General features: G+C 46.6%; 1 non-coding gene across 1 annotated transcript; it reads left to right on the plus strand.

Annotated features, from left to right (window-relative positions):
* Positions 1 to 17,043: 17,043 nt before the first annotated feature.
* Positions 17,044 to 17,126, plus strand: trnas-gcu (transfer RNA serine (anticodon GCU)). Its single transcript has one exon. It is a non-coding gene; the product is annotated as a tRNA-Ser (tRNA).
* The last annotated feature ends 353 nt before the right edge of the window (positions 17,127 to 17,479 follow it).

Raw genomic sequence — 17,479 nt, forward strand, 5'->3', positions numbered from 1 at the left:
AGGAGCAGCAGGAGTAGGGCACACAACTATTGGAGCCTTTTACTCAGGATCAGCAGGAGGAGAGCACACAGGTATTGGGGCCTGTTACTCAGGAGCAGCAGGAGGAGGGCACATAGCTATTGGATCCTGTTACTCAGGAGCAGCAGGAGGAGGGCACACAGGTATTGGAGCCTGTTGCTCAGGTGCAGCAGGAGGAAGGCACACAGGTATTGAAGCCTGTTACTCAGGAGCAGCAGGAGGAGCGCACACAGCTATTGGAGCCTGTTACTCAGGAGCCGCAGGAGGAGGGCACACAACTATTGGAGGCTGTTACTCAGGCGCAGCAGGAGGAGGGCACACAGGTATTGGGGCCTGTTACTCAGGAGCAGCAGGAGGAGGGCACACAGGTATTGGAGGTTGTTACTCAGGAGCAGCAGGAGGAGAGCACAGAGCTATTGGAGCCTGTTACTCAGGAGCAGCAGGAGGTGGGCACACAGGTTTTGGAGCCTGTTACTCCTGAGCAGCAGGATGAGGGCACATAGCTATTGGAGCCTGTTAATCAGGGGCAGCAGAAGGAAGGCACAGTGCTATTGGAGAATGTTACTCAGGGGCAGCAGGAGGAGGGCACACAGGTATTGGAGCTAGTCACTCAGGAGCAGCAGGAGGTGGGCACACAGGTATTGGTGCCTGTTACTCAGGAGCAGCAGGGTGTAAACGCACAGCTATTGGAGCCTGTTACTCAGGAGGAGGGCACACAGCTATTGGATCCTGTTACTCAGGGGCAGCAGGTGGGTGTGCAAACAGGTATTGGATCCGGTTACTCAGGGGCAGGAGGGTGTGAGCATGCAGCTATTGAAGCCTGTTACTGAAGAGCAGAAGGAGGACAGCACACAGCTATTGGAACCTGTTACTGAAGGGCAGCAGGAGGACAGCACACAGCTATTGGAGCCTGTTACTCAGGGGCAACAGGAGGAGAGCACACAGGTATTGGAGACTGTTGTTCAGGAGCAGCAGGAAGAGGACACGCAGCTATTGGAGCCTGTGACGCAGGGGCAGCAGGGGGTGAGGCACACAGCTATTGGAACCTGTTACTCAGGGGTAGCAGTCGGTTAGCACACAGGTATTGGAGCATGTTACTGAAGGGCAGCAGGAGGATAGCACACAGCTATTGGAGCCTGTTACTCAGGGGCAGCAGGTGGAAACAGGAACACAGGAACAGGAGCCAGTCATTAAACTGCTCTCGACCTCGACACAGGAACAGAAGCGAGTCACTCGACTGCTCGAGACTGGAACACAGGAACAGGAGGCCATCACTCAACTGCTCGAGACTGGGACACAGGAACAGGAGACCATCACTCAACTGCTCGAGACTGGGACACAGGGATAGGAGGCAGTTATTCTCTGATCTGATTGTGATTCCCTCATTCCATTTTTAAGATATTCCCCTCTCTGCAGTCTCTGCTCCTTTTGATGGTCATGTTGCAGATGTTGTCACTACAGTCACCATGAATCATCCAGAGTGGGTCACCAAAGCATCTGGTCTTCCTGAATTTCCACAGCAGCTTAAAGCACAGCCTCCAGGAAACTGTCCCCAGCTTTTCCACTAACATTCCAAAACTAGAATTAAGTTAAATGTCACTCAAGTGCTAGTGAGAAGGCTCTTCTGGATCAGTAACAGTGCAAGCGATTCCTTGTGTTACTGAGCACATGATCAGTAGAGAGTGATTACCACAGGCGTTCAATTGATCGGCGCAGAGCAAGTTAGAAAGGTGTGCATCAAAACTGCTGGAAGTCCACTATCCAACATGAAGCACAGAGCAGGACACCGGGAAGTCAAATAAAACACACGCTATGCTTTTTGAACATTGTTTCTAAGCTGCTTAATGTTGGAAGCTGATGCTCAGTTTAAATACCAACAGTTTATATAGCAACAAATGGGAGGGATTTGGGAAATAGACGGATGGAGAGAGACTCAGAGTCAGTGTTGCAGAAGGATGTGTTCGCATGTTTAAAAATGCTGAAGTGAAGACATTTCGATAGCATCAAATAACATAGGCTGGTATTTCCGGCAATGGTGAAGTAATAGTATACTGGTGTGAGTTCAGACAGAATCATAGACTCTCGGAGATGTACAGCACAGAAACAGACCCTTAAGTCTAACTTGTCCATGCCGATGGGATATCCCAAATTAAACTAGTCCCATTTGCCAGCACTTGGCACATTTCGATGTAAACCCTTCCTCTTCATGTACCCATCCAAATGCCTTTTAAATGTAATCATAACAGGCACCACCACCTCCACTGGTAGCTCATTCCACACATGCACCATTCTGTATTAGAAAATGTTGGTCCTTGGGTCTCACCTGAAATCCATGCCCTCTGGTTTTGCGAAAGAAATATGCCTATTAACCCTGTATATGCCTCTCATACTCCAAGGAAAATCACCCCAACCTACTCACTCTCTCCCAATAGCTCAAATCCTGGCAACATCCTTGTAAATCTTTTCTGCCTCCCTTCAAATTTCACAATATCTTTCTGATAGGAGGGAGACCAGAATTGAATACAATACTCCAAAATAACCGAATGAATGTGCTGTACAGCAGCAGCATGGCCTCCCAATTCATATAGTCAAAGCACTGACCAATGGCAAGCATGCCAAATGGCTTCTACCGAATTCTATCGAACTGTAACACAACTTTCAAGGAATTTTGAAACTACACTCCAAAACCTTTTTGTTCAGCAACACTCCACAGGACCTTACCATTAAGTGTCTACATCCTGCCCTGATTTGCATTTCCAAAATGCAGTGCCTCACATTTATCTGCACTAAACACCATTCGCTGCTCCTCAGCCGATCAGCCCACCTGATCAAGATCTCGTTGTACTCTGATGAAAACCTTCCGTGTGTCCACAACAACATCAGTTTTGGTGTCATTTGCAAACTAACCAACTATCGCTGCTGTGTTCACATCCAAATGATCTACATAAATAATGAAAAACAGTGGACCCAGCACTGATACTTGTTGCACACCACTGGTTACAACCCACCAGTTCGAAAAGCAATCCTCCATCACCACCCTCTATCTCCTACCTTCGAGCCAATTTTGTATCCACATGTCTAGTTTTCCATGTGCATTCCATGTGAACTAACCTAGTTAACCAGTCTACCATGTAGAACGTTGTCAAATGCCTTAATGAAGTCTATATCGCAATGTGCACCTCTGCCTCAATGAATCCTCTTCGTCAGTTTCTTCACAAAATCTCAGTCAATTTCGTGAGACACCATTTCCTTTACTTAAAGCTACGTTGACGATTCCGTATCAGTCCTTGCCATTCAAAATACATGCAGACCTTGTGCCTCATAATCCATACCAACAACTTGCCCATCACTGACGTCAGGTTCATCGGCTTTCCCTTACTATCCTTCTTAATGTTTTTAAAGTAATGACATCACGTTATCAAACCTCCTATCTTCTGGCACCTCACCTGTGACAATCAATGATACAAGTATCTCAGCATGTGACCCAACAATCCCTTCCCTAGCTTCCCACAGAGTTCGAGGTGACAGCTTATCAGGTCCTGGGGACTTTTCCATCTTTACAGGCTTTACGAACTCCAGCATCTCTTCCTCTCTATTACAGATACTTTTCAAGATGTCACTGTTAATTTCGGAAGTTCCTTAGCTTCCATCTCCTTCTGCACAGTAAATACTGATGCAAGGTGCTTGTTTAGTATCGCCTCCATCTCCTGTTGTTCTGCACATCGGAAGCCTTGCTGATCTTTAAGTGACCCAAAACTCTCTTGTGTTACTCTTTCGTCCTTAATGTGTTTGTACAGTACCTTTGAATTCTCCTTAACCCTATTTGTCAAAGCTATCTCAAGCCCCCTTTATGGCCTCCGGATTTCCCTTTTCATTATACTTCTACTGGCTATAGACTCTTCTCGACAGTCACTTTAAATCTGGAATTCAGAGGCTGATGACGATGATATATCTAGTTTTGATTATTTGAAATACCCAACTAGTTCGCTGATGCCCTTGAAGGAAGCAAACAGCCATCCTTACCTGGTCTAGGTTACATGTGACTCCAGACCCACAACAATATGGTTAACTGTTTACTGCCTCTTGGCAATTAGTGATGGGTAATAAATGCAGGCTAAGCCAGTTATACTCTCATCCCGTGAATGAATACTGTAAAAACATCGACTCCTGATATCCTTATATGACATTGGCATCCCTCTTACCCGTGACCAGGCCATCAATTTCTCCAATCCGCCAGCATTCCTTACAACTTCCAGCCTTACCCCTCACCCTAGAAGGGGCATACTGTCTCTGGGCTCTTGATATCTCATTTTTGAAGGCTTCCCACTTCTGAGCTGGCCCCTTATCTGTGAATATCGATTCCAATCCAGTTTGGAAGTTAGAGTCATAGTGTCATAGAGATGTGCAGCATGGAAACAGACCCTTCGGTCCACCTCATCCATGCCGACTAGATATCCCAACCCAATCCAATCCCACCTGGCAGCGTCCTGCCCATTTCCCTCCAAACCCTTCCTATTCATGCACTCATCCAAATACCTCTTAAATGTTGCAATCGTACCAACTTCCATCACTTCCTCTGGCAGCTCAGTCCATACACGTACCACACTCTGTGTGAAATATTGTCCCTTCAGTCACATTTATATCCTTCCCCTCTCACCCCAAACCTATACCCTCTCGTTCTGGACATCTCGGACCTCAGGCAAAAGACTTTGTCCATTTACCCTATCCAAGTTCTTGCCTAATATAATCAAATTAGACTTTCTCCAATTTAAAAAAATATCTTTTAGATCCAATTTATCCTTTTCCATCTCTGTTTTAAAACTAATAGAATTATGATTACTTGTTCCAAAGTGCTTCCCCACTGATAACTCAATCTCCTGCCCTACCTTATTTCCCAAGGGTAGGTCAAGTTTATGTTCTTCTCTGTAATGGAGAGCATTGTACAAGCAACTGCAGCTTTGTGACTGTTAGTGGTTTCAACAGAATCTATGACTCACTGGTCTGAATCTAAGAATAATTTGTCTCAGTGACGTTTTCATTGAATGTGACAGATGGATTGTCTGTACGAGTCTGAGCAAGTTTCTGGTGTTATCTTGTCAAACTCACCTCATTAACTACCCACTCCACCTCATGGTGTCCCTCTTATTCAATACCAGCCCGATTCTCACACCCATCATGGCTGGAGGTACTCACCATCGCTCGGATGCCCCTGGATATTCCGTGATCTCTGGCACTGGTGCCATCTTCAAAAGGCCAATGGGCAGACGGTTGAGCTTTCTTAGTTAGAAGTTGCCCTGCACTTTTTACCTTGAGCATGGCAGATAAGGGACAATTACAACACGGTTTTTTGGACAGGGGTTTGGAAGACCTAGTGGATGGGCTAGTTCAGAGTTAGACCATTCTCTTCCCAGAGGGACCCACACCACCAGACCCCCTGAGCATTGTCCGAGTTCACCACCCAGCTCAGTGCTGTATCTGCGTTCTGAGGAAATGTCCAGCAATACAGGACAAGCATCAATAACCTTCACCACTCTGTCAGGGTAAGGGTCACTGTATTCTCTCTGATCCCTCGCACTCACTGTATATTTGTTATAGCACCGACCACCGAACTAGGCTCATGCTCCACCACTCTCACTCTTTCACCTTCTCTCCCTCTCTCTCTCTCCTAATTTCCCTCCACTATACCACCCACACTAATAACGCAACATGGCCGTAACACTATGGACTAACTCCCTCCTGACACTTCACCATTTCCCCTGCCACACCTACACCAGAACTAAGAGCAGGGCCACCCTCTGCAACCTTCCCTCCCTCCCTCCCTTTGTACCATTCCAGGAGAAACAGCCTGCAATAGGACAGAAATGGTCAAGCCGGGTTGTGGAGTGCCCGATATCCGCTCCCTCATGCCACCACCACATGGGGAGGACCCTGCTACGAGTTGGAGAGGACCGGGATGCCTCGTGTGGAGATTCTGAAACATCCACATCTCACCAAACGAGTAAGGAGCATTGTTCAGTGAAGGGCAATTCTCACTTTAAACCCACTGGCAGTTCCGTTTCCCCCGGCACAACGTAGAAGCCGTGGCCCTGATGCCATCTCTCTTTTGTGTCGAGCTGGTATAAATGGAAACTCCACCATCTCGGTGGCCGGAGGGTGGGCTCACAACACATCGTCACCATTACCTCCCAGGAAGGGAGCACGGAGGCTCCCTCCTATACCTCCTCCTGTAAAAAGCTCAAATACTGAAAATAATCTGTGACATTTACTGCTCTCCTCCCTTGTCCTGCCATGTCCAATAATCTGTCCTCATATATATCCAGCATCCTGTGCTCCTGCAGCCCTTTTATAACTGTACAGATATTTTATATTGTCTGTCAATGTTATTCCTACCAAAGTGCATCATCTCACACTGCTCTGCATTGATGCTCATCTGCCATAAAACAGAACACTACACCAATTTGTCACTGCCCTTTTGGAGTTCCACACTGTCCTCCACACACTTTACAATTCTTCCAGGTTTGGTTTCGGCAAGCAATGAAATTGTCCTAAAATCACTCTCCACTAATACTTACTGACTCTCTCACTAGTGTGAACAAGCACAATACAAAAACACTCACCATGAACAGACTGAAAAAAACTGACACATACCAGAGTCCAAGTGATATATTGACAAAGTTACCGGAGCAAGAGAAATACTGACAGACACTCCATGTCTGTATTAGTGTCAGTGTATGAGTGAGTGTCTCTATGTCTCTGTGTTCGTGTGTGTTTAACTGTGTGTATCAGTGTAGGGCGAGTCTGGAAGTCACTGTGGTGTTAATGTGATGTACTATCCCCCTGACATGAGTTTCTGAGGAAGGGGTACTCAACCCAAAACATTAACTTTCATTTCTGCCCACAGATGGTGACCGACTTGCTGAGCTTTCTGTCGCTCTCAGACTCTGCTGGTCTCCCCACCCCTCTGTACAGGTGGTAATGGAGGGCGAAAATCATAGGGATTCAGTTTCGGAAGGACAGAGGGAATGTATCAGCTCACAGCACCATCCAAACTGAGAGCACCATCAACACACATATACGCACACACACACACACTACAAACACGCACACACACACAGGCATGTACACACATAGAGCTGCACACAGACGCTCATGCACAGATACACAATACTTATAGCCACCGCCACACACACTTACACACACACTACAAACGTGTGCACACACAGAGACACTTGCACACAGACATATACAGCTGCACACAGACACTCACATACAGATTCACATACCTATAGCCACCCTACACACGCACTTACAAATGCACACACACACGCGACACACACCGAGATGCAGAGAGCCACACACACAAAGAGACATACACACACCCATGACACACACACACACGCACACAAAATGCTTACACTCATGCAGATATATATACATACATGCACACATACGCATGCACTCACACAGACGCACACACACGCCCGCAGAACACACACAGACACAGATTTCATTCGTTTCTTCATTCCAACCCCACACCAGAACTTATCCCAGATCCATCCTTCCAACTCGGCACCTCCCTCTTGAACTGTGCTACCTGTCCGTCTTCATTCCCACTATCCACTTCACTCTTTGCTCCAACCTATCACCTTCACTCCACCATCATTTATTTGTCGCCTTCCCAGCTGCCTTACCCAAGCACCATCCCCTTCCATTTATCGTTCGGCCCACATGGTCCACAAGCCTCGTTACTAATGATGAGATTATGCTCGAAATTCCAACTTTCATGCTCTTTGGATGCTGCCTGAAATTCTGTGCTTTTCCAGCACCACACTCTTTGACATAGACACACACGCACCCACAGACACAGAAACACACACACAGACACACAGACACAGAAACACACACACAGACACACACACACAGACACACATACACACACAAACACAAAGACAACCATGCTTCCCACGCTCGAAAACATCCACACTCCCCACACAGAGACACCCACACTGCCCACACACACACACATACTCACACACAGACAGGCATACACACTCAAACAAACATGCACACTAACACACATAGACACCCACCCTCCCCACAAATGCACATTTACTCTCATACACGGACAGACACACTCAGCCAGACACACAACTAACACATATGCAGACACGCAAAAAGCACATGTACGTACATACATGCACAAAGGAACACACAGACAGAAACACAGACACACACACACAGGCACACAGATACATACTGATATGCACATACACTGGCAAACAGACAGAGGCATACACACATTGACACATAGAAAACACCCTTACAAGCCCCCTACACACAGACACCCAAACTCCTCACACACACGCAGAATCACTGATACACAGAGACACACAATCACTCGCACACACACAAAACAAGCACATATTATCACACAGACACACAGAGATGCACAGAGACATGCACACACCGACACACACCAACACAGACATACAGGCATGCACACACAGAGGCAGACATACATTGACACATGTACACACACAGTGACAAGATCCATTGAATCGGATTCCGTGAAAAACAGAAGCCGATGGAATGAAAAGTGCCATGAGAGCGAGAATATAACATTATATGTGAGGAAGTTGTTTTCCAGACTCGAGGAGAGTGCACAATGCTGTTTCCAGGGATCAATATCTGGATATGTAGACAGAATTAGCATCGGCTGTTATTGTACTGCATCTTTTGTACAATGTTGCAAAAGCACAGGCCTTTTCTATAGAGGGGACAACTTCAAAATCCTCAATGATGCAAAACACACAAATGAGGTGAACAACAAAGCAACCGCAGAAACTCGTGTTACGTCATGGGGTGAACGCCCTGGCTCAACCTTTGCTCAAATTCGCTCTCTGTCAAATTCCTGAGCCAGAGTTTCGAACACTGAATGGTCTATGTTAATAAACACTGCTCAAATCTCACAACTTCAGTATTTAATACGCCCCTACATGTATGTCTGACAACAGTAATTGCTCCCTCACTGTGTTACTTCAGCACACGTAGAGAAAAAATAAACATGAGAACAACAGTCACGTATGTGACAGGGATTTGACCCGATGCACACCTCTTCCCACCCTACCTCTTGCACACCTCTTCCCACCCTACCTCTTGCATTACACCTCTTCCCACCCTACCTCTTGCAAAAATGCCATCCCTTATTCCCAATTCCTCCGCCTCTGCCGGACCTGTTCCCAGGAGGACCAGTTCCACCACAAAACACACAAGATGGCCTCCTTCTTTAGAGACCGCAATTTCCCTTCCCACGTGGTTAAAGATGCCCTCCAATGCATCTCATCTACATTCCGCACCTCCGCCCTCAGACTCCAACCCTCCAACCGTAACAAGGACAGAACGCCCCTGGTGCTCACCTTCCACCTTACAAACCTTCGCATAAACCAAATCATCCGCTGTCATTTCTGCCACCTCCAAACAGACCCCACCACCAGGGATATATTTCCCTCCCCACCCCTTTCCGCCTTCCACAAAGACCGTTCCCTCAGTGACTACCTGGTCAGGTCCACACCCCCCTACAACCCACCCTCCCATTCTGGCACTTTCCCTGCCGCCTCAGGAACTGGAAAACCTGCGCCCACACCTCCTGCCTCACCTCTCTCCAAGGCCCTAAAAGAGCCTTCCACATCCATCAAAGTTTTATTTGCACATCCACTAATATCATTTATTGTATCCGTTGCTCCCGATGCAGTCTCCTCTACATTGGGGAGACTGGGCGCCTCCTAGCAGAGCGCTTTAAGGAACATCTCCGGGACACCCGCACCACTCAACCACAGCGCCCTGTGGCCCAACATTTCAACTCCCCCTCCCACTCTGCCGAGTACATGGAGGTCCTGGGCCTCCTTCACCGCCGCTCCCTCACCACCAGAGGCCTGGAGGAAGAACGCCTCATCTTCCGCCTCAGAACACTTCAACCCCAGGGCATCAATGTGGACTTCAACAGTTTCCTCATTTCCCCGTCCCCCACCTCGCCCTAGTTCTAAACTTCCAGATCAGCACTGTCCCCATGACATGTCTGGACTTGTCCTACCTGCCTAGCTCCTTTTCCACCTATCCACTCCACCCTCCTCCCTGACCTATCACCTTCACCCCCTCCCCCAATCACTCATGGTATTCTACGCTACATTCTCCCCACCCCCACCCTCCTCTAGCCTCCTCCACGCTTCAGGTTCACTGCCTTTATTCCTAATGAATGGATTCTGCCCGAAACGTCGATTTCGAAACTCCTTGGATGCTGCCTGAACTGCTGTGCTCTTCCACCACCACTAATCTAGAATCTGGTTTCCAGCATCTGCAGTCATTGTTTTTACCGCCTTGCAGTTCTTCCCCAGGCTGTATCACACAGCAGGGTCCTCCGGTGAAATGAACAGCCGTGAATGACATGTGGTTCGGTCTGTCGGAGACAGCATTTCCAGACAGATACAGTTCCCTCTTATTAGAACAAGCAGCACTGATGATGAATAACCTCAGAGAGAAGCAAGCGATAGATTTACCGTGGACTCGATGGGCTGAACGGCTTCTGTCGGCACGTGAATGACGTCACACGTCTCTGCCGTCCCTCTCCCTGTCTCTGTGACAGAGTGGCAGAGGGAGAAATAATGGCTCGTTTTTAATCCTCCCTTCCGCTTTGGACTGTCTGCAGCTCCGCAGCTCCTGGTTGTGGGGATGGTTCTCAGTGAGCGAGGGTTTCATTCGGAGTCACTTCATCTGGGACATTTGGGACTCAGATGTTAACTGATGCCCGATTGCAGCAAAGAAACCGACGGCTCTGAAACAAAAGCCTTTCTGCTGGATTGTTCTGTGAAGATTGATTCTGAACATCAAATGGGCAGCACAAAAATGCACTGCTTTGAATTTTACTGAGGGAAGAGAGTCCACAGCCCATTTCTCTCTTTCCCACCAACTCAGCACGTTTTTCTCTCTCTCAAATAAATGATATTTGGAGGAAGTTCGCAATCAAAGTTGCTAAGTTCCAGCGGCGCTCTTGCACCTGGCTGTGCCCGTGAGAGGAAGCTTCAGAGCATATCCGTATTTACATCCCGTCATAATGCCTGCAAGTGGAGGGGAATGGCTGAATACTCTGCCATTAGAGACAGCTCAGTCCACGGGGATGGGATAAACAGCATCGTCCCGCGTGGGGACGTTCTGCCGATCAGACACAGTCCACTTTATCATTCAGATCATACCAGAGTGAGAACGCTCGATAAGGCCAATCGGTCACTCGTACCTGTGCCAACTCGGGAGTTGCAAAAAATTGGTGAAAGTGGAAAGTGGATTTGTTCACGTTTCAAGTGTTTCCATGAAGCAGGAAGCAGAAGAAGATACACAGTCAAGCGATTGAGATCTGACTACAGGGGCAGCAAATAAGTTGTACAGGGCAGGGGAGAGCTTTGAAGTATTGAATTCTGGTTAATGGGACGATCATGCTTTTACGAGGCCACGCTGCTACAGAAGAAACTATGTCAGTGTCTCTCAGCATTGTGATGTCACAGGCAAAAGACGCCGTTACACTGCAGGAAATTCCTTTTTCCAATGTGATGGCAGTCCATATGTAAAGGTGCAGCTTATATATCGAATCCTTTCACATAAATAATTCCACTGCACCTCAGTGCGTTGTATTGTCTCCTTTCCACTTTACCTGTCATTGTGCCTGCACTGAAGTTGATTTACTCTTTCTGCGTGTCTTTTACAGTCTGGATGATGTGATGCAGTTGTACTGACCCATCTTCTGACAGAATTTTCCACTTCATTTCAGCCCGCCCTAACTTCGCTATCTGATACCATTCCCATTGTTTAGATGTTAATCGCTCGTCTCAGATCCAGCCTGCCCTCACCCAAAATAAATGGAAAACTCAGTCACACTGTGATCACTGCAATCGAGGGATATATTCACTCTAAGGTCATTGATAATTCGAAGGATAAAGTTAGGACTGCAGATGCTGGAGATCAGAGTTGGTAGTGTGATGTTGGAAAAGCACAGATCAGGGAGCATCCGAGGAGCAGGAGTATTCAGGTTTCAGACTTAAGCCCTTCATCTGGAATAAGGCTTGTGAGTCGGGGCTGAGAGATAAAAGAAAATAGTGTGGGGTTGAGGGGAAATAGCTGGAAAGTAAGTGATGGACGAATAGGAGGGAGAAGAAAATCGGTCAGAAATAGCAGTGATGGAAAGGGTTGCGAGGACGGTGCCGAGTTGAAGGCTTGGGCTTGGGGGAGGGGAAATGAGGTAACTGTTCAAATTCACATTTATCCCGTGTGGTGTTAGGGTCCCAAGCCGGTAGGTGTAGTGTTCCTCCTCCAGGCGTTGGGTGGTAACGGTTTGGCAGTGGCGAGGTCCAAGACCTGTATGTCTTTGATGGGGTAGGAGGGGGAGTTGAAGTGTTCAGCCACGGGACGGTGAAGTTGGTGGGTGCGGGTGTCCCAGAGATGTTCTCTGAAATGATCTGCAAGAAGGTTTCCTGTCTCCCTGATGAAGAGGAGACCGCACTGGGCGCAACGGATTCAGAAGATGACATTGGTCGCTGTACAGGTGAATTTCTAATGGATGTGGAATGATCCATTCGGGCCTTGGCTGAGGTGAGGGGAGTGGTGTGGGTGCTAGTTTCACCCGTCCTTTGGTGGCAGTGAAAGATGCCAGGAGAGGGTTGTGGGCTGGTTGGGGGGGATGTATGGACCTGAAGAGGAGGTCATGGAGGGAATGGTCTTTACAGAATGTTGGCAGGGCTGGGCAGCGAAATATATCTCTGGTGATGGTGTCTGTTTGGAGGTGGCATCAGTGGCAGAATATGATGCGTTTATGCGGAGTTTGATGGGATGTAAGGTGAGCACCAGGTGGTTCTGTCCTTGTTGCGTTGAGAGGCGTGGCTTCAAGGGTGGTGGTGTGTGAAATGGAGGTGTTGAACCAGAGGGCGCTGTCAACCACGTGGGAAGGCAATTTGTGATCGTGGAAGAAGGAGACCAACTGGCTCTTTCTGAGGTGAAATTGGTCATCCTGGAAACATATGTGCTGGAGGTGGAGGAATTGGGAATAAGGAATGGCGTTCTTACACGAGATAGGGTTGGAGGAGATGTAGTCTAGATACATGTGGGAGTCGGTGGGCTTGTAGTATATGTCTGTAATTAGTCAGTTGCCAGAGTCGGTGATGGAGAGGTCCAGGAAGGTGAGGGAAGTTGCCAAGAGGATCCGGATAAATTTGAGGTCGGAGTGGAAGGTGTTGGTAAAGTTGGTGAGCTATGCAACCTCCTCGTTCGAGCACCAAGTGAACCCAAACATTCATCAATGTAGCGGAGGAACAGGTGGAGGATGGTGCCTGTGTAATTGTGAAAGATGGACAGTTCCGCGTATCTAACAAACAGGCAGGCATAGCTAGGCCTTACGTGGTGCCCATGGCTACCAGCGTCAATGGAGGAAGTGGGAGAATTGGAAAGAGAAGTTGTTGATTGTGAGCACCAGTTCAGCCAAGTGGATGAGGATGTCGGTGGGAAGGTACTGATTGGGATGGTGTGAGATTAAGAAATGGAAGGCTTGTAGACTTCTGTCATGGCAGATGGATTTGTACAGGGACTGGATGTCCACAGTGAAGATGACGCGATGGGGGCTAGGGAAACGAAATTCTTGGAGGAGGTGAAGTGCATAGGGGTGTCACAAATGTAAGTGGGAATTTCCTGAACTGGGAAGAGAGGAGTGTGTCGATGTAGGAAGAGATGATTCGGATGGGACAGGCTCAGGATGAGACAATAGGTCGACTGGGGCAGTCAGGTTTGTGAATCTTAGGAAGGAGGTAGAATTGGGGAGTGCGCAGTTCACAGATAATGAGGTTGAAGGTTGTGGATAGGAGATGCCCAGAGGTGATGAGATTGTGGTTGGTCTGGGAGATGATGGTTTGGTGAGAGGAGGAGAGTTTGTGATCGTGGTCTGTAGGAGGAGGAGCCTGCCAGTTGGCAAATGGCTTCAGCTTTGTTCCTCTGCCCGACTCACAAGACTAATTCCTGATGAATGGCTTATGCCTAAATCGTCCATTCTCCTGCACCTCGGATGTTGCCTGACCTGCTGTGCTTTTCCAGTACAACACCCTCCACTCATTCATTATTACTGTCTCATTTCACACTGCCAGGTCCATGCTGTCTGTTTGATTCTCATGAGCACTGTTCTCATGGACTGCGACAAAATCTGCCAATCTGAAACAAAAACAGAAATTGCTGTAAAATCACAGGTGTGCTGGCAGCGTCTGTGCAGATGAATCACAGTTAACGTTTCACATCCATTGGGTCCGTCTCTCCACAGATGCTGCCAGACGTCCTGAAATGTTCCAGCAACGTCTGTTTTTGTTTGATTTTCAACATCAGCAATTTTTTTCATTTTTTTTCTTATTTTCTGCCATCATGTTTTAAATATGACTGTGATGGAACGGCCCGATTCCACCAGCCGGCTCCTTTTATTTGGTTCACGTGACCAATGCCTTTCCACTTGGTCACCACGCCCTCCAGCTGCACTGCATATAAATTGACAAAATTGTGGCATTCTCTTGGATTGGTAATCAGGAGCGAGATTGATTGAAAGTATTGAAAATTTAAGATAAACTGATAAAATACGGGATATAAAACGGGAAACTGAAAGGGAAAGAGAGAACAGCGAATGATAATCCTTTGACAAAACTGAAATACAATTGCTCAAGATTCAGGAAGGACTTTCATCCACAAACATACCACAATATGGAATGTAATTTTGAAACAACCAATGCAAGCAGATAGCAAAATCTTCATTTTAAAGTCTTGCTGCAACTGTTTTGGTTTTCATGAACGCACACATGGGATGCAGGGCTGTAATGATCTCCTAAAATGGAAAAGGAAATCCTTGCCTTCGAGGATACGTGGGGAATGTTCACTGATTTTTCCCAGTAATGGCAGGACTGTCCTCTGGAAGCATATGAGTAAAATCTTTCAATGTTTCATTGAGTTTCGAATGAGTGGTGAAGGGAATGTCTCCATTCACAAATTAAACGGTCAGTAGAATTCAATACAGGGACCCATGAAATGATGAACAAGAACACGGACATACGATACACAATAGCTACGACAATTACTATGTGAAACTCTGGTTTCAAGGTGAAACTCTGTAAATGAGGCTGATGTCGTAAAATAACAGCAGACAGAAGTCATATCCTAATGAGTAGGATAATGAATCGAATCGTCACTTGGAGACGCAACACCTACTTTAAAGATTTGACCACATTCACATGATGTTATGCATATTTCGTACATTCTTAACTCCACCCAAGAAATCCACCAAGAAAACTCTGTCCTTTTGTGTTGTTAACCATCTGTACTTCTCTGCAGCACGCCATTTAAGATAAAATATGCTCAGACCAAAATTCAGTTCAATACAATATTCAAACGGTCCAATGTGATTTCTTTTTTGATTATTGCAACTACCTTTGTGAGTTTGCAACAAACTGTGTAACATGAAACCAGTTCAACATCTATTTTCCCGGAATTTAAAGCAGTGCACATGGGAAACGTTATCCATCTGCTGAAAAATCACCTTCGTCTCTCTCTCCACATATGTCTCTTCACGTTTTAGATACTTGCAGTATGTTTGTTGATCAAGGAGTCATTATTCAGAAAATGTCGTTTCTCAATCCACAAACATCGGTATTTTCCCATAAACTTGGCTTTGCTCAATATCACCTTCTGGCCGTATCCCTCAACACGACGACAAATTGAAGCTGCTCCATGTGAGGCTCAAAATTAAACCTTCGGCACAGCACAGCCCACTGTACTGGAACAGAGATACCGTGCACTGGTCACCTTCAGCACAGGAGCAACACATTAATGCTTACCTCCACATTCCTGGTTTTACCTTAACGTTTGGGAAACTGAGTTTCTCTGATTCCATGGCTAGTAACGGGGATTATATGATCATCTTCACCAGGGTTTCTGTCCCCACGTGAGGAAAGTGGTGAGGTACTCATTGTAAAGATGGATAGATTGATGAAATGTACAATTTCATATTTTGCCTTCACTAACCCATGGGCTTTTTATTTTGTGTTGCATCTGTAGAAATCTTAAAATCTTCATCTTGAACAGACTCAATGACAGATATCCATTGTGTCTCTGGCATCGAATTTCAAAGTTTAAACTCCCTCTGAATCCTTCCACCGCAGTCCGCTGTTTGGGAAGTGTTCCTGTTGTGGGATATGCACATCCCCGTCTGTCACCTGCTGCTCCCAGTATGCGCTCTGGCACTGCACTCATTTTCCATCTGACACTTGCTCACTGTGTTGCTGTGATCATACAGTGACTTGGTGTCGCACGGCCCAGGAAAATGATACAGATCAAGGTTTTTGCATTGTTGAGTTCAATTGTCAGTTTAGCCTTATTTTGGATTTTGACATTGTCTGTCCTGTACACAAGTGAGTGTCAAAAACATCTGAGCGGAAGTTAGGTGTTCCGAATAATGACATTGAGCACTATGCACTCTCCTCCAGTCTGGAAAACAATTCCTCACAGGCAAGTTAATAGACAATAGACAGCAGGTGCAGGAGTAGGCCATTCTGCCCTTCGAGCCAGCACCACCATTCATTATGATCATGGCTGAACATCCTCAATCTGTATCCTGTTCCTGCCTTAGTCCCATAACCCTTGACTCCACGATCCTTCAGAGTTCGATCCAACTCTTTATTGAAAGAAAACCTCCTGCTGTCTCGGGTTCTTCATTCCATTGACTTCAAATCTTCACAGAATTCAACAGACCTTGTTACATATTCATTTCCTCACATTTGTTCAGATCAATGTGTGCACAGTGTGACAGTGGGAGTGCACTTGCCCCACATCCCAGGGGTCAGACCATAGTCTTGGAACCGTACTGTGTTATTTCTCATTTCACCAACACCAGGGAGAAATATCTGCTTCTCTGCATGATTTACAAAATTCAATTATTCATAAGGTCAGAGCTTTTCGTGTATCTGTGACGAGGTGGGCCGAGAGGTTTAGGCGATGGACTGCTCATCCATTGTGCGCTGCACGCGTGGGTTCGAATCCCACTCTCGTCGCTGTCATCACCGGCTTTCAATGGTGTGGTTTTCAGATTATCACAGCTGTTGTATGGAAACTGGGATTCGAATAGTTATTTTATCTGCATTGACGCTATGACAAAAATCTCAAAGAATAGTTTGAGCCTGTTGAATAAACTACATTACAATGTCGGTTGCATTGGGATAATGAAAAGGAGCGCGAATTTCTTTTTCAAGTCAAGTTGCTGTTAACGTTTTTTCGTATGAAAGACATACAGGAAAATCAAATACTGAGAGCTGCGAAGTGCATGTTATGCAAAGGGATTCTTAATGAATGTTTTGCCATATGAAATCCGGAGGACGTTGAGTAGAAGTAATTAATCCTGGTGAGA

Source organism: Chiloscyllium punctatum, unplaced genomic scaffold (genome assembly GCF_047496795.1).
Source record: "Chiloscyllium punctatum isolate Juve2018m unplaced genomic scaffold, sChiPun1.3 scaffold_456, whole genome shotgun sequence".
NCBI lineage: Eukaryota > Metazoa > Chordata > Chondrichthyes > Orectolobiformes > Hemiscylliidae > Chiloscyllium > Chiloscyllium punctatum.